Source organism: Lissotriton helveticus, chromosome 11, assembly GCF_964261635.1.
Source record: "Lissotriton helveticus chromosome 11, aLisHel1.1, whole genome shotgun sequence".
NCBI classification, from domain to species: domain Eukaryota; kingdom Metazoa; phylum Chordata; class Amphibia; order Caudata; family Salamandridae; genus Lissotriton; species Lissotriton helveticus.
In genome coordinates, this window is record NC_136072.1 from 845,829,743 (window position 1) to 845,848,211 (window position 18,469).

Consider the following 18,469-nt stretch of genomic DNA (forward strand, 5'->3'; position numbering starts at 1 on the left):
TTGGTTCTGGCGGTGGCGGGGTCGTTGGTGAGGGAGAGGATCAGCTGGGTGTCATCGGCGTAGGAGATGATGTTGAGGTTGTGTTGGCGTGCGATGGCCACGAGGGGGCTCATGTAGATGTTGAAGAGAGTGGGGCTGAGCGATGATCCTTGTGGTACGCCGCAGATCACTTCGGTGGCCTTGGATCTGAACGGGGGGAGGCGGACTCTCTGTGTTCTTCCGGCGAGGAAGGAGATGATCCACTCCAGTGCCTTCTCCTGGATTCCGATGTTGTTGAGGCGCTGCACTAGGGTGCGGTGGCATACAGTGTCGAACGCTGCGGAGAGGTCCAGGAGGATGAGGGCCGCTGTTTCTCCGTTGTCGAGCAGGGCTCGGACGTCGTCAGTGGCTGCGATGAGGGCGGTCTCGGTGCTATGGTTGGCCCGGAATCCGGACTGCGAGTGGTCGAGGGATCCATTCGTCTCGAGGAAGGCGGCCAGCTGTCTGTTGGCGGTCTTCTCGATGACTTTGGCAGGAAAAGGAAGGAGCGAGATGGGGCGGTAGTTTTTGAGGTCGGTGGGGTCCGCTGAAGGTTTCTTCAGGAGGGCGCTGAGTTCGGCGTGCTTCCAGCTCTCTGGGAAGGTGGTAGTGTCGAAGGAGGTGTTGATGATGTCCCGGAGATGGGGTGCGATGACGGAGTCGGCCTTGTTGAAGACGTGGTGAGGGCAGGGGTCGGTAGGTGATCCGGAGTGGATGGAGTTCATCGTGCGGATGGTGTCTTTGGTGTTGACCGGGGTCCAGGCGCGGAGGGTGGTGGTGGGGGGCATTGGTACGGTGGTAGGGTGTGTCGGCTGTGTGCTGAAACTGTTGTGTATATCTGCGATCTTGCTGTGGAAGAACGAGGCGAGCGAGTTGCAGAGGTCTTGTGAGGGGGTGATGTTGTTGTTTCCGGCGCTAGGGTTCGAGAGCTCTTTGATGATGTTGAAGAGTTCCTTGCTGTTGTGGGCGTTGTTGTCTAGTCGTTCCTTGAATGCGGTTTTCTTGGTGGTGTGGATCAGCTGGTGGTGTTTTCGGGTGGCGTCCTCGAGGGTGGTCATGTTGTCTGTAGTCGGGTCTCTGCGCCAAGCTTTCTCGAGGGCCCGACAGTTCTTCTTGGAGCTTTTGAGTTCGTCGGTGAACCAGGATGCTTTCTTGCTGCCGGGTCTGATGGGGGGGGTCTTCAGTGGAGCGAGGTCGTCTGCACAGTTGGTGATCCACCTTGTGAGGTTGTTGGCGGCTTGGTTGGGGTTCGCTGAGCTGGCGGGAGGGTTCTGGCTCAGGGATGTGGAGAGCTGGTCGGTGGTGATCTTGTTCCAGCTTCTGCGGGGGATCTGTTGCGGGTGGTGGTGGATCGTGGTCCTATGGAAGCTGAAGTGGACGCAGCTGTGGTCTGTCCAGTGGAGTCCGGTGGCATGGCTGAAGGAGATGTCCTTGCTGGAGGAGAACACACAGTCAAGCGTGTGGCTGGTGTAGTGGGTGGGGGTGGTCACCAGTTGCTTGAGTCCGAGGTTGGCGAGGTTGTCCAGCAGGGTGGTGGTGTTGCTGTCGTTGTTGTTCTCTAGGTGGAAGTTGAGGTCCCCTAGGAGGATGTAGTCAGCGGAGGGGAGGGCGTGCGGGCTGATGAAGTCGGCGATGTCTTCGCTGAATTGTGTGCGTGGTCCCGGGGGTCTGTAGATGAGGGTGCCTCTGAGGGTGGTCTTGGGGTCGGTGTGTATCTGGAAGTGCAGGTGTTCGGCGGTGGTGAGGGTGTCGTCGGAGTTGGTCGTGATGCGGATGATGTTCTTGTGGACGATGGCAAAGCCTCCTCCTGTCTGGTTGACGCGATCCCTCCGGGTGATCTTGTATCCGTCCGGGATGGCGATGGCGATGTCGGGCGCTGAGGAGGCGTTCATCCATGTTTCCGTGAGGAAGGCGACGTCTGGAGATGTGGAGTCGAGGAGGTTCCAGAGTTCGACGGCGTGTCTGTGGACGGAGCGGGTGTTGAGCAGGATGCACTTCAGGTGGTTGCTGCTGGTGCTCGGCTTGGCGGGTGCAGTGCAGGTCCGGATGCAGGAGAACTTGCAGGATTGGCAGGTGAAGGGTCCGTGGGTGCGTCCTGGGGTGGCTCGGTGGCAGCCGGGGATCCGGCCGGTGTTGAGTGCGTTGAGGGTGGTGGCATCGTAAGTCCGGTGGGTGGGCTGGCAACTGCGGGGGCCAGTGGTTCTGGCGCTGGGCGCGGTCCAGGCACGGACGGGCGCAGACGGGCTTGCCTTTGGCGCGCCTGATGCGCGTCAACGCTGCGCGTACGCATGCACTCTGTCATAAATGGAGAGTGGGAGGGGCGGAGCGAGGGAGGAGCAGCTGGGAGGCGGGAGCGGGGTGGCGAGTGGGGGGGAGCGGTGCGGAGATGCTGGAGGGAGCGGGGGTGGGGCCGCGGGGGAGCAGCAGCAGGGAGCGGGGTGGGGTAGCGGCACAGAGGCGGAGGGGCAGGGAAACAAACAGCAGTGACAACGGTACAATAACTAAGTAAAAAAGCGAGAAAACAACGACGATCCAATAACAAATACAGTAAAACGAAGCAGGCACAAATGGACAGTCAAGATCAGGGGGCCAAACCAAACAGGGGCAGAACTCTTCTAGGCAGCGGCGGCGGCAGCAGGAGGAGGCCGGGCACACTCGGGGTGGGCCACGCGGCGGGAGGAGCGACCGGGTCTGACCAGGTCAGGTCAGGTCACAGCTCCTAGCCCCGTGAGCCTCGCCTTAAGAACCCTTGTGGGAGGGAGGAGCAGCTGGGAGGCGGGAGCGGGGTGGCGAGTGGGGGGGAGCGGTGCGGAGATGCTGGAGGGAGCAGGGGTGGGGTCGCGGGGGAGCAGCGGCAGGGAGCGGGGTGGGGCAGCGGCACAGAGGCGGAGGGGCAGGGAAACAAACAGCAGTGACAACGGTACAATAACTAAGTAAAAAGCGAGAAAACGACGACGATACAATAACAAATACAGTAAAACGATGCAGGCACAAATGGACAGTCACGATCAGGGGGCCAAACCAAACAGGGGCAGAACTCTTCTAGGCAGCGGCGGCGGCAGCAGGAGGAGGCCGGGCACACTCGGGGTGGGCCATGCGGTGGGAGGAGCGACCGGGTCTGACCAGGTCAGGTCAGCACAAAATGTCTTGTTTATTATGGCAATCTGTGAGAGGCCCTAAAACAAAATACCTGACAACAGTCTTTAGCACTTTAGCACAGTGTAGTAAAAGACCACTCTGAAAGCCTTTTGTCTTTAGCACATTTTTCAAACTGAGGCATACTGGCCTAATAAACTAATCAAACCCATGAAATCCGGCAAACGTTTTCCCAAAGAATCAATGAGGCCCAAACCCTTTACCATAGACTTTTCACATTATAACCAACACAGGCCTACTGACATGGGCATAAGCTGACAAACATCATGCTTACCGTTAAAAAATGACAATTATGTACAAAATTGCAGTTGGTAAAACACTACATAATCTCTCTTAAAGGAGTCTAGCAAAGATGATCACAGTGAAACTTTTCTACCCAGAGTGTTTGTAAGAGTGATAGGCAAGACCATAACCTTGCCTACAATGGACATCTGTGATATTCATGTAACAAAATACTTGTGTTCACCTGTAACACAGTATGATAACACTACAACATTAAAAGCCTAGTGGCTTCAACAAATGCTTTGTGCAAAAAATGAGCCAAGCCTGCTACTTTTATGATAACGTTTCATAAAAAACGGATCAGATCTGTGCATTTGACGTAGCTTTTCCCAGAGAACCAATCAGGCCTACAGCCTTAATGGTTGGCTTGTCAGCATAATCACCTCAGGCCTACCTTATTGTGTGTAAGTACTCCCACAAGGCAACCATTGGGCATTCATTCATAAAATTACAGGTCTATACGAAATTACAGTTGGCAAAGCAAAATACTATCTTGCCAAGGAGGGTCTTACATTAATTATCACTCTGCAAATCTTCTAACCCCAGAGTTTGTCAGAGGAAATAACCAACATTGAAAACTGTTGTCTAGTACAGTGATTTGCTAGATTCCATATAACAATATACCTCTCTTAGGCTTTTACATTGAATAATAACACTTCACTCTTAAATGCCTATCGACTAAAACATATGCTTTTCACAATAAATATGTCAGGCCTACTGCCTGAAACATAACATTTTATAATGAACTTAGCCTTGAACGTTTGAAATCACTATAACCAATTCTCTCCTGCTGTATTAAGCATAAGCTCTACCATAAAGCACAAAATGCAATCCAAGCACTTTTGTTTAAAGAGCTTTATTGAAGTAATTAGAAATATAGGTACAATATACAACACTACTCATAAGAAGGTAGCAACGAATTAGCAAACTGAATAAATAATTTAAAGGAATAAATGACCCAGGAAATCAGTCATTACTATAGAAATATTCCAAAAGGGAAAAGCAATAAGAAAGAGTTGTACTTAAAAACAAAATTGCATTTTACATTTTTTGTTTTCCAGAAAAAGGGGAAACCTAGAAAAGAATGAAATAAGAAAAGAAAAAAAGCGAAAAGACAGAGAGAACAAAAGAGGGGGTAAAAGAAAGAGAGAGGAAAAAGGAAGATAGAAAAGAAAATGTAGATATAGTAGTATCTTCATCTAATACCATTTCAACACTTCAATATTATAGTAATCATAATGGTTCCTAACAACAGGATAATAACTGTACATTTGATAAATAAAAACGTAAAATAGAAGAAAAGATGGAGATACTCATGGAGATTGATAGACAAAGGAGTTATCTTGATTACATAATGCTGATGTTGATAAAAAAGTTGGTAAGTGGAGACCAGAAGGCTTCTTTACGAATAAGTTGTTGAGAAGTTTTGGAAGAAGCTCTATCCAGTCTATGTTGATAGCAATGAAGATTCCACCAGGTGGCGTCTTTCCAATTAGTGGTGATTACCTGAAAGGTAATAGCAATTAACAATTATGCCCACCATGCGAGATCCAAACCATTTTGCAGAGTTACTTCCCAAAAATATGGAGTAAATGTCAAAGGGAAATTCAATAGAACAAATAGAGGAAATCAACTCACATACCTTAGATCAAAATCGAGCTATGTTGGGGTAAAGAAAAAAGGAATGCATTAAAGAGCCAAGGGTATTAGAACAGACCCAACAGTTCAGGGATAAGTGTGAACTATACCTGGAGAGAGATAATGGAGTTACAAATAACCTTTGGTAAAAATAATAAAGAGTCTGAGTAGTGCCGGAGTTATATGAGGTGTGGTGTATACGTGTCCAAATGGAGTTCCATGTATGAACAGAGAGGGTACGCTGTAAATCGGATTCCAATAGGAGCTCAACTTTATTTTTTAGGACGACTAGGAAAAGAAAAATGGAGGTATTTGTAAACTTGAGAGGCTTTAATAAAGGGGGAAGTGGATAGAGGTTCGAACAAAGGATCTTGAGAAAGGAGGGGAGATCTAGAAAGTAGAGGCGCTGATCCGTCAAAAGCAGACTTAAAGAATCATATCTGAGTAATGAGGAAACAGGTAGGTTAACTGTGGACTGAATCTCTTATGAGGAAAGACAGCGAGAATCCTGTATTAGCTGCTTAACCAGGAAGATCCCTTTGGCAGCCCATGTTTTCCCAAAAATAGTGTGATTGGACAATTTAATACTCTTGTTGTTCCAAAAAGGTGAATCTAGAAATATCTGTAAAGGGCTAAGAGACTTACATCTAATAGGATAAAAGGTGGAAATTAATTTTGAAATTGTTGGGTAGTTAAAAGAACGAGGGGAGTGAGTAAAACTGGCTAAGAGCGAGAATGGGAAAGGAAAAAGCAGAGATTTTTCTAACTTGTGCCAAACAGAGGTAAAAGTTCCATCGGAGGTAGATAAATATGGTAACATTTGGAGAATTAGAAAAGAGGAATGCTACTGTTGAAAATTGGGAAAGTGAACACCACCCTGTTCCTTAGGAGCAGAGACTAGGGCCAAAGAAATACGGGCCTTCCGACCGTTTCCCCAAAAATTTACTCAAAATTCCATTAAGGGTTTTAAAAAACTTCAATGGAAGTTTAACTGGTAACATGGATAAATAAAAGTTAATAACAGGGAGCAACATCATTTTAATGGGTCCAATCTACCCCACCAGGACAAAAAGATGGGAGACCATCTGTCTGTCCTATTATTTACTTTTAATAGAATTTCATCCAAATTATACTGAATGGTTTTTGTAAGAGAAAAAGAATATTTTATCCCCAGGCAAGTAATATTATTCGTATTCCATTTAAATTCAATTCCTTCAAACATACTCTTTACGCATTACTTATTTAAAGGAAGTATTTCAGATTTTGAAAAATTCAAGTTATAACCAGATAAGGCTGCATAGGAAGAGAGAAGTTTGGTATAAGCAGGCAAAGATGTGGAAGGATCCGAAACATATAACATAATATCATCCGCGTAGGCCGTAAATTTAATTTCAACATTTTTATGCGTAAAGCCTCGGAAGGTGGGGGAGTGCCTTAGAGAATTAAGAAAAGGCTCAAGAGAGAGAATAAAAAGTAACGGGGAAAGAGGACATCCCTGACGAGTACCCCTTTGTAAAGGGAAATAAGAAGATTGAGATCCATTAACAAAAACTGAAGTAGTTGGGGAGAAATATAACAAATTAATAAGAGACAGAATAGAAGGACCAAAACCATGCCATTTAAGGGCACGCATCATGAAAAGCCAATGAACGCGATCAAAGGCTTTTTCCGGATAAGGGTTATGGCGGCGATAGGGGAGGAGCTTTTAGCTGCAAGATGTATGAAATTGAGGAAAGTTCTAGAATTGTCGACAATAGTCCTTCCCTTAACAAACCCTGTTTGTTCGTAGCCAATTAATTGAGGAAGGACCTGGTTGATACGAAGAGCTAAAACTTTGGCAAATAGTTTGCAATCAAGATAATCAAAGATATAGGATGGTAATTGGCACATCCGGACGGATCTTTATCTTTTTTGGGAATTACGCATATCCTGTGCTTAATTTGTAAAATAAGAAGTGCAGGTGCTCATAGTCTTTAATGAGGCCACACCCACTTCCCCAGCTCCGCCTACTCCCTCCAATGGCTCCACCCAATTCCCTTTATTGGCCTCACCCACATCCACAAGCCTCAACACATCGGAGTCACCTCCTCCCTTATGAGTTCTGCAAGAAGATGAAGGGCTGGCTCTTCACAAAAGCAACTCAGGCACCTCATACCTACACACTTGCCTACCTGGATACCCTCCTGGGTGATTAGCGTGCTATACAAATCAATATAACATATTGGAAGCCTATGACAAAAACTTAAAAGTGAACTCAAATTAGAGAAAGGTCATTTGAGGACTTGAGGCAGCTTTGCAAACAAAAGAAAATGTGCTTGCACTGCGCTGTTTAAAAGAAAGGAAAGAAAAGAATGAAGGAAGGAATACATTTAAGAAGACAGTAACAAATGCAGGCAGGAAGAGGAGCACTGGAGTAAGGAAATAAATAAGTAATGGATGAAAGAAGGAGGAAATAAGAAAAGAATGTTAAAGGAAGAAATGAAGGGATAGAGGGAGAAACACCCCATGTAAGTTTGTAAAGCACATATTCACTAAGGGGGGCCTTGACACCAAATTAAAAATGTTGTTATCTAGCTCAATTGCACTAATCTTATCTAAAGATGAAAGACTGAGTGGTCACACCAAGATTTCAATGTATGACCCTGAGATAGAACACAGATTCCTGGAGTAGATATAAACATATGAACAAGAAGGAAAAAATTAAAAGGGAGGGTGAGGGAAGAGGAGAGGTCTAAAGGCAAAGATAGATGCAGTAGACAATGTGAAGAGGAATGTGGAAAGCATAGATTGGGATTGCAAGATTGGAGTGGAGCGTGATGAGAAGTAAAAGTGAAATGAGGAGAAAGGCAAGGGAAGAAAAGCGGACAGTGGGGAGAGTGTGAGAGTAGAGTGGAAGGGAAAGGTGAACAATTAAAAGCATTTAATGAGGAGAGGTGGCGATTAAGAGAAAATGCAGATGTAGGGCAGAAAGTGAAGTAAGATTGGAGAGAAGTGAAGGAGTGAGGTGTGAAGGGGAGGAAGAAAAGCAGATACTGAGATAGAGCAAGCAAAGAGCACACCTCTGCTTTATTAAATGTACAGTCATTAATTATGTAAAGTTGAAAGGTGACAGGAGTGTATCATTCTTGGCCTGTCTCTTCAATGCAGAGCAGTGTTGTCCAAGACACACATTTCTTTAACTGTGTTAAGTTTATGTCATAAAAAGATGTTTTGTTATGTCACAATAGGTATTCCTGTTAAAACATAATAAAGTGTCAGTTATACGATTGGGATTATGCCTTGAAGGAGAGCCACACTCTCAAGCATCAAAGAAATAGTTCTATTACATGATCAGACTATAAATCGCAAAATCCCACTGTCACCTATTTCCAAAATGAAGTCAGACATTCAACTCCATTCAGACAGGCTTCCACACATACCTTTTAACTAATAAAGCTGAAAATTGAACTGAGCCTGTCGCCTGTGCTATATTAGCATTGTAATTTATGATGAGCAAGTAACAAAAGGACGTCTGTGACAAAAAACAGAAACCCACTCATCTATCCACATAAATATAGTTCTGTCATCCGCATGGTACATGTTCTACATTACCCCTCTGTGCTATAGTCAAAACTTCAACTAGACACAACTTTGATCTCTCTCCAAGAGGGACATAAGGCTGTAAGTATGCTGCAGGGGTTAACGGGACATGGGTCTTTGGAGGTGAAGAGAAGGTGTGGGGCGATAGATCTCAGCAGGCTTGTGGGGCTGGGGGGAGGTACAGAGCGCCCGACACAGCCTAGCCCCTCTGATAGCACATTTTGAATCAATGCTATTTTTCTCATGGTCAAAGCTGAGAAATTCCCTGTGTATCCTCTCTCTGGTTAGGGGGTAATTGGGAAAGCCTCCTGGTTCGAGTGGCCAAGACTGGGAAGGGCTTCGCGGTCTCACGTGCGAACTCAAAGTATGGATACTTACGGCCCCGTGCATGCTTTAATACAAAGCGATGGTGGGGAAGGGTGCTCTGAGAGTGAGGGAGGGAGCCAAGGGGTAATGTAACAGGAGTGATACAGAGGGGAAGGGGACTATAAGCAGAGGGGCACTGTGATACAGGTGAGAAAGGCACTGTGGAGAGACGGGCACTGGGATAGTGGGAGAAGGCCACTGTGCAGAGAGGGGCACTGTCGGAGGTAGCGGTGTGGCACAGTCACAGTGGCAGGGATGGGAGGTATTCTTCAAGGTGCTTGTGGCTGCAACAGTGCCCATTGCAGAAGGGAGAGGACGGGTGTGATACAGACGAGATGGTACTGGGACAGGTAGGAGCGTAGTACTAATACACTGACTGGCAGGAAGAAATGTTTTCACTTTCGGACCACCCTCAGCTGCTTCCCGTATTTTGTTATTACGCTGCAAGGCCTTGTCTGGGCTCCTGAGACAGGCTGCTACTGGGCAGTTTCCTGCGGGTGCCACTGTGCAGGAATTTATTGATGGTGTCCCACGGCCAAGCACTATTCTGTCACCTGTAGGATAACAGTTGTGTGTAAAATAACGCACACACAACTCTCCTAACCTTGCAGCTTTGGCTACACTGTTAACCACAGACTGCTGGGTAGCGCAGCTGAAATAATGCTCCCAGTTCTTTGTTCGTGCAGTTTATACTGGCATGACACAACACACCTGCCCTTCCCCCACCCTGAAGACCAGGCACTGGTGCGCGCCAAAGCAAGCACACTAGCAGCATGCATCAAATCTGAACATACAGCTGCACAAGCCTCGCTCCAGGCTGGGGATTTTTAATGGCCTGTGCACAGTGCTGGCTGTGCATGGGAGAAAAATTCAATAGACCCAGCCCTGAGAAATAGGTGCTGGTGCTCAGCACCTGAAAGCACCTGCACAAATTAAGCACTGCGCATATCATAGCTTTGAAAAAAGATCCTCAAGCCTCACCTTTTAAAACAAAATATTGAAAAAGAGATAAAATATGGGGCAGAAGGACAGAAGAAATGCAGGAATAGAACTCAGTGGTCAGACCGACAGGACCAGGGGCCTTATCTTTAGGTAACATGGACAAAGCTGATTTAATCTCTAAAAGAGATATATCTTTTTATAAAATAGAAGTGTCGGGAAGATGGGAAGAGCGGGGAGGTAACGAGTTAATAAAAGAATCCAGAGCTGTATCAGAAGGAGAAGATTCAGGAGTATAAAGGGTCTTATAGAAATCTGTAAAAAAAGTTCATATTTTTTCATCCTTAAGGCGGAGAATATCACGATTATCTACAATCTTAAATATCCTAAATCTTTGAGATTTAACCTTCAAGTAGTTCACCAACAGCTTACCACCTCTATTACGGCCACCATAAAATTTTGAGTTAATTTTCAACAATGTCCCAGAAGCCTCTTCTGTATATTTCCTATTAAAGTCAAGTTTTGCTTGGACCAGAGTCTTGAGGGTGCCGACATTTTTAGAAGAAAAATATGCATGTTCCAATTCTTTAATGGAAGAGAGCAAAGAAGCAGATTCCTTGCGATATGTTTTCCTTTTGCTAGCTACATAATCTATAATGAAGTCTCTGGCTGTTGTGTGAAGGAATCCCAGACAATATGAAAGGGCATATCAGGACTAGGATTAAGGAAAAAGAATTCAGAAACAAATTCTTTAAAGCTGCCTAGAAAGGAGGGATCTTTAAGAAGGTAATTATTAAAATGACAATGACGAGATTTAAAGAGTAAGGAAGGTAGATCTAAGCTAATCAAAACAGGCACATGATCAGAAATGAGAATGGAGCCAATCTCTGCATGTAGGAGGTTGGAAAGGAGGTGTGGGTTTAAAATAATATAAACAATTCTAGAGGTAAAGTTATGAGTGGGGGAATAAAATGTATATTTTAAACTATCAGGGTTGAATATTCTCCAAGCATCCACCAGGCCCCTCACCCGGATGGTCCTAGCAAAAGTGTTTTGTATTTTATTAGGAATGTACCTAGAAGAGGATTTGCTATCTGTGAAAGGGTCCATGCTCCTGATTACAGTCACCACCCACTATGGGACATGGATTGCCAGAATTGTGAGTCGATGCCTGTGGGGCCATAAATGTTAAGCAAAGAAACATGGTATCCGTTAATAAGAGTATGAAGAAGGAGCCAACGTCCGTCTTTGTCCGTCTCTTCTTTTTCTATCGTAAGGGATAAGGATTTGTGAAAGAGTATTACAACACCATTCTTTCTGTCTTTGGATGAGGAACTATAAACATGACCCACTTATTGCTTTTTAAGGGAATTAACATCATTCTCAGTAAGGTGTGTTTCTTGTAGCATAGCAATTTTACATCGGAGCTTAGAGAGATGAGTAAGTACCCGTTGTTTTTTTACTGGATTATGTAATCCCTTTACATTCCATGAGATAATCCGAACATTATGAGTCATTACAAGGCAGAAAAAGTATTAATAATAACAATAATATTATAGAATTCAACGGAGTTATATAGTCAATATAAAGGCAACCAAAAACAGGACAAATAATGCATTGAGAAGTGTACAAATGAACGTAAAAATGAATATGTAAAAAGTAAAAAATAATGAGTACAAAGAAGAAGAGCAGAGTAAGAAAAAATGAAGGTACAATCAAAAAGGAAGATACGGAGTCAAAAAGTACGAAAGAGACAGAGAGAAGAAAGAAAAACTGAACAAAGATGAGACAATAAAAAAATAAAAAATAAAACAGGTGAGTGATAGAAAATAAGCAGTTGACAGAAAGCCGAGAGACTTCAGTCAAGAGAGATGGAATAAATATCCAGAGGAAGGAAAATATCATAGGGAGGTGGGAAGCAGCAGAAAGAAAAAGACAACAGTACCGACACAACACAAACAACAAGACCGGTGAGAGAAAGTAAAAAATGATTAATAGATAGAAATAGATAGAAGGAAGGGAATAAATTGTGTAAGAACAAAACAAGGGAAACTATCTATGGGCTAAAATAGAACAGAAGACAACAACAAACAGAATGAACAATTAAATGGGTAACACTTACCAAACAACTGGGGTAATCGCAGACCCTGGGATCAGAACAAAAGGTCAGGGGGTAGGAGAACATCCGGGGAATGGATCGATACAATAAAATAAATGGCTAAAAAGAAGAAAAAAGAAGGCATGGAATATTACAAAATGAAATAACCACTAAATTGGTTAACAAGTCTTAGTAACTAAGTAAAAACAACATATACTAATGTTAGACAACAACATCATAGAAGGTGAAAGTTATCAGAACATTAAAATGAATGCAGAAATATCAAAGAACAAAGCACAACAAGTAGACAATGCAACTCAGTCCCCTCCGAAGTCCGTCTCGTCTCCTTTGTGGCGAGAAATAAATTGTCTTAAGTCTTCAGGACGATAGAAGGAATAGGACCTCTCTTTGCAGGTAACTTTAAAGAAGCAAGGATACACTAGACCATATCTGGCATTCATAGATCGAAGAGCTGGGCGAAGAGAGAGAAACTCTTTACATCGAGCTGCAGTTGCATGGGCTACATCTTGAGAGAAGAAGATTTTTTGGCCATACCACAACATTTGCTTCCTTGAATTTGTTGATGAGAGGACCATTAAAAGTTCAGTGTATTCCACAAACAAAACAATTATCCCTCTGGGACGTTGAGCCAACGATGATGAAGATGAAGCAGAAGATTTAGGACCGATGTGATGGGCACGCTGTAAATTAAGAGAAGTGCCCTCCCTGAGACCAACAATCTTGGGAATGTGCACTTTTAGAAAAGCAAGCATATCAGACCCCTCCTCTCCTTCAGGAATACCATAAATACGAAGATTATTGCGTCTGTTGAGGTTTTCTAAGTCTTCTGTTTGAGTCTTGAGGAGAGCAATCTCTTTAGACATGGCCGCAACTTGAGGTGTCAAATCCTGGGTATCACTTATCCTTTGTTCCACCACAGACATTTTTGATTCCAGGTTAGACCATTTCTCATCTAGCTTCTGAAGGGTTGCATTGGTGTCAATAACAAATGGTTTAAGCAACTTTATCTTTTTCATGAGGTATTCCATAGTTATGGGTAGTGGCGATTTGGTGGGAGAATTAGGCTCCTTCTTGTGGCGCTTAGGAGGAGTGACTGGATTAGAATCCTTACGGGATGAAGACATACTTGCTGAGAGTGATCGTTGACCAAGAGAGGGAGAAGGCTCCATGAGAACGAAAATATTGAAGACTTACAAAATTCAGAAAATATATATGTTTAAAGAAAAGAAAGGCAGAGTCTTACTTAGCTGTGTATTTATACACTTTGCCTCAATATAGCTGAAATAAGTCAGCTGGCTTTGTCAAGATTATGACGAGGAAATGGACCCTCTGCCACCACCAGATCTATTAGCAAGTCGTCCCACAATGAGAAAATAAAAGTAACCTATTACAAATGAAGGCGTTCAGAATCAGAAGAGAAGAGCTCAGCCCAGCCCTTCTATGCTGGAGTTGGCAAAAAGTAGAAAGCAGAGCAGAGCAAAAAGTTTGAAGCACTGCAATTGATACACACCAGCTGGTTCAATTAAACAAATGCAACTAGCTGTAGGTGTTTAATCCAAGGTATGTCACATGTTAAGGGCACTGCATATATAGAAAAGTGTGCATTTATGAGGTCAAAGTTAGGAGCAAATGGCCTCAAAAAGGGGGTTTATCCATCCATATTCAAGTAGATATGGCTTAATATCAGTCATCATCAATTGGAGACTAGATGAAGGTGTGACCTTGAATTCCGAATAATAAACACCACACAATACAACGAGGAGCAATATTTCCATTGAAGCAAACAGTGAGAAAAAGAAAGGTAGACAAGCCCTTTACATTAAAAAAATTCCGAGACTATTGTACACCAATAGCTTCATTTAGGTATTGATAAAATATAGTCAAAGAGTCCCATAGCACAAAACAGGTGCGAAGAAAAAACTGTTATTCAGGTTCAAAACATTGTGAGGGAAACACAATGGCAGTAGCAGTAAAAAATAGAGCGCGCCACAAAGTACAACCAAAATCCCAAGATTATCCAGAACTTGTCTTCCTCAGAGGTGTATTCATAGACTTATCCGAGTGACAGTGTATACCTGATTGTCCCGAGTTGAAGCGCTATTACGAGCCACACAAGGAGCGAGTAGCCAATCCAAACAAAATTGCAGCGAAACAACGGCTTACTGCAGCATGAAAAATAGGCAGAACAGGGGCAGCAACCATTCCGACGGCAGAATCTGCTAACAAAGTTCCTTCGCAGACCCGCAATGTAGTTCGCCCTTCCTTCTTCACCGGAACTCGGTCGGCAGCGAGATCAGTCCGCCGCCATCCCAATCGGCACTCAAGCCATGCTCCCAATCCATGCACTTTGAAATTACTATAACTAATTTTGTCCTGCTGTATTAAGCATAAGCTCTACATAAAGCAAAAAATGCAATCCATGCACTCTTTTTCCATGGGAGCACACAGGTCCTGCACAACCAGATTCTGTCTTCAAGGAAACTAACCTTAGAGTGGAGCCTAAGACCCTTAGACGTGCTTCTGAAAGCTCTTTTTGTGTTGATTTCATAAGGTCAGGTGACAGTTGTGCTGTCAAACCAGACCTACAATTGGTAACCTTCCTGCAACGTGAGGACTTACACACCTTAAAGTACAAATGTTAAACTAAAACCAAAATAAAAAGAACTGCTGTGCCTGTTACAGTGATTCCCTTCAGAAGTCTAGAAAGAGGTTCTTTACTTTGTGTACAGCCTGCTTGGTTCAGTTGACACTGCAGTATGCCGCATTCAAAGCTGCCTATACTTCTGTTTATCCAGGATCGACAGTGAGTAAATGTTCTCTAAGGAGCTTACGTAAGTCTCTGGCTATTGAAACGTCTTAAATACCAGGTGTTTACAGAGATTTGTGCTCTGGCCTCTCCTGTATTGTCATACTGGGGTGGCTTTGGCACACACCCAGACACAACAGGTTTGGTGAGATTAGAGTCTTGGAAAGAGGAAAGCTAGATGTTCCTAGTGGACTTCTGCTTCTGTTGTCGTGAAACTGATATTCAACTATAATTTTTAGAGCCAAAAACACAAGCTGCCTGGGGCTAGATAAAAAGTTAAAAGCGCCCTGAACATATGTTTTAAAGCCATAACCCCAATGGATCTCTATTAGTGGAATCCAGAAGTAGCAGCTGCTCTCTTTGCTTGCCCTTTGGTATCCTTAAACTACTCTTGCTATACCTGCTCTAAGGGGGCCAGAAAGGGAGTGGCAGAATCAAAAAGTAGAAACGATTCTATGGCTCTGATCTACTTAAGTAGCATTCAAAAGAATTCAAAAACATGTGTGACTCATTAATATGCATGAGGGTGGAGCCCTTTTGTGACTATCTGTGACTGTCTGTGAATGCAGGGACAAAGGCCTGCAAAGAACATCGAACCTCTATCACTACGTTTGTTTTAACTGACTGACAATTTATGTCGAGGAATCATACCTGTACCTTAAAGAGACAAGGGCCGCTTTAGGAAAACAAAAGTTAGAAATATGTGAATGACATTGGGGGGGAGGGGTAGAAGCGGTGGTCCACTTGACCACTGTCTGCTCCTCGATGCCAAACACACACATTTACAAGGTGGAACCAGCCCTGTGGGAACCTGACTTGTGCGCCTGTAATTTCCCACCAAATCGCAATCAGTCACAGAGGGCATTTGCAGAAGGTCATTTCTTGCTCGCAATGTGTCCTGTGTTTGCATTTTTGTATTTGCAAAGCGTAGTACTTTAGGCTCTCTGATCCCTGTTTACAGGCGCAGCCCTTCATTAAGGGCGGGAGGCACCACTGCCTCACCTTCAACCCTAATGAATGAATGTCAGGCTGAACAAAGGTCTGCCTGATTGAACACTTATCATGTGCGGATCAGGTAGCACAGCACTTTCAATGTGCTAATGTGCAGGTGCCTGGCAGCCTGAGTCAAGATTTGCTGGGCTGAAGATTATCACAGCCCTGAAGGCGTGACCTCATCAGCTCTGTAAAACCCTGTGAGGTCCTCGCTTTCATGACGAGGGAGAGCATCACCAAAAGAGACAGACCTGGGAAGTTTTATGCCCTCAAATGCCTAGGGCTAACTGTCTATCAGTGAAGCCTCATTACAGAGTGAAAATTGCAAAAAACACAGTTGATGGACAGAATGTAGAACAATGTCATACATTCACCCCAGTACAAGGATCTGGGCCTAAATCCATCGTTTTTTTGCACTCCACACCACCCTGGGTTAGACACTGGCTATATGCAAATCAGCTCTGACCCTGTGCCTCATGGGAACAGTCCAGTCCGAACTACCAAGCCATGTCTTTCCCAGACCGGAATCAAGCATCCAAGGACCGGTTTCTGGCTATCAGCCTTCATTCAGCCTGGATAGCTTGACTCCAGTGGTGTGGAGAGCCTGGGACTCACGTCTGAGCATATCCAGCCCACTCGGGGTGAAAATTGCAAAAAACACAGTTGATGGACAGAATGTAGAACAATGTCATACATCCACCCCAGTACAAGGATCTGGGCCTAAATCCATCGTTTTTTTGCACTCCACACCACCCTGGGTTAGACACTGGCTATATGCAAATCAGCTCTGACCCTGTGCCTCATGGGAACAGTCCAGTCCGAACTACCAAGCCATGTCTTTCCCAGACCGGAATCAAGCATCCAAGGACCGGTTTCTGGCTATCAGCCTTCATTCATCCTGGATAGCTTGACTCCAGTGGTGTGGAGAGCCTGGGACTCACGTCTGAGCATATCCAGCCCACTCGGGGTGAAAATTGCAAAAAACACAGTTGATGGACAGAATGTAGAACAATGTCATACATTCACCCCAGTACAAGGATCTGGGCCTAAATCCATCGTTTTTTTGCACTCCACACCACCCTGGGTTAGACACTGGCTATATGCAAATCAGCTCTGACCCTGTGCCTCATGGGAACAGTCCAGTCCGAGCTACCAAGCCATGTCTTTCCCAGACCGGAATCATGCATCCAAGGACCGGTTTCTGGCTATCAGCCTTCATTCAGCCTGGATAGCTTGACCCCAGTGGTGTGGAGAGCCTGGGACTCACGTCTGAGCATACCCAGCCCACTCGGGGTGAAAATTGCAAAAAACACATTGATGGACAGAATGTAGAACAATGTCATACATTCACCCCAGTACAAGGATCTGGGCCTAAATCCATCGTTTTTTTGCACTCCACACCACCCTGGGTTAGACACTGGCTATATGCAAATCAGCTCTGACCCTGTGCCTCATGGGAACAGTCCAGTCCGAACTACCAAGCCATGTCTTTCCCAGACCGGAATCAAGCATCCAAGGACCGGTTTCTGGCTATCAGCCTTCATTCAGCCTGGATAACTTGACTCCAGTGGTGTGGAGAGCCTGGGACTCACGTCTGAGCATACCCAGCCCACTCGGGGTGAAAATTGCAAAAAACACAGTTGATGGACAGAATGTAGAACAATGTCATACATTCACCCCAGTACAAGGATCTGGGCCTAAATCCATCGTTTTTTTGCACTCCACACCACCCTGGGTTAGACACTGGCTATATGCAAATCAGCTCTGACCCAGTGCCTCATGGGAACAGTCCAGTCCGAACTACCAAGCCATGTCTTTCCCAGACCGGAATCAAGCATCCAAGGACCGGTTTCTGGCTATCAGCCTTCATTCAGCCTGGATAGCTTGACTCCAGTGGTGTGGAGAGCCTGGGACTCACGTCTGAGCATACTAAGCCCACTCGGGGTGAAAATTGCAAAAAACACAGTTGATGGACAGAATGTAGAGCAATGTCATACATTCACCCCAGTACGAGGATCTGGGCCTAAATCCATCGTTTTTTTGCACTCCACACCACCCTGGGTTAGACACTGGCTATATGCAAATCAGCTCTGACCCTGTGCCTCATGGGAACAGTCCAGTCCGAACTACCAAGCCATGTCTTTCCCAGACCGGAATCAAGCATCCAAGGACCGGTTTCTGGCTATCAGCCTTCATGTAGCCTGGATAGCTTGACTCCAGTGGTGTGGAGAGCCTGGGACTCACGTCTGAGCATACCCAGCCCACTGGGGGTGAAAATTGCAAAAAACACAGTTGATGGACAGAATGTAGAACAATGTCATACATTCACCCCAGTACAAGGATCTGGGCCTAAATCCATCGTTTTTTTGCACTCCACACCACCCTGGGTTAGACACTGGCTATATGCAAATCAGCTCTGACCCTGTGCCTCATGGGAACAGTCCAGTCCGAACTACCAAGCCATGTCTTTCCCAGACCGGAATCAAGCATCCAAGGACCGGTTTCTGGCTATCAGCCTTCATTCAGCCTGGATAGCTTGACTCCAGTGGTGTGGAGAGCCTGGGACTCACATC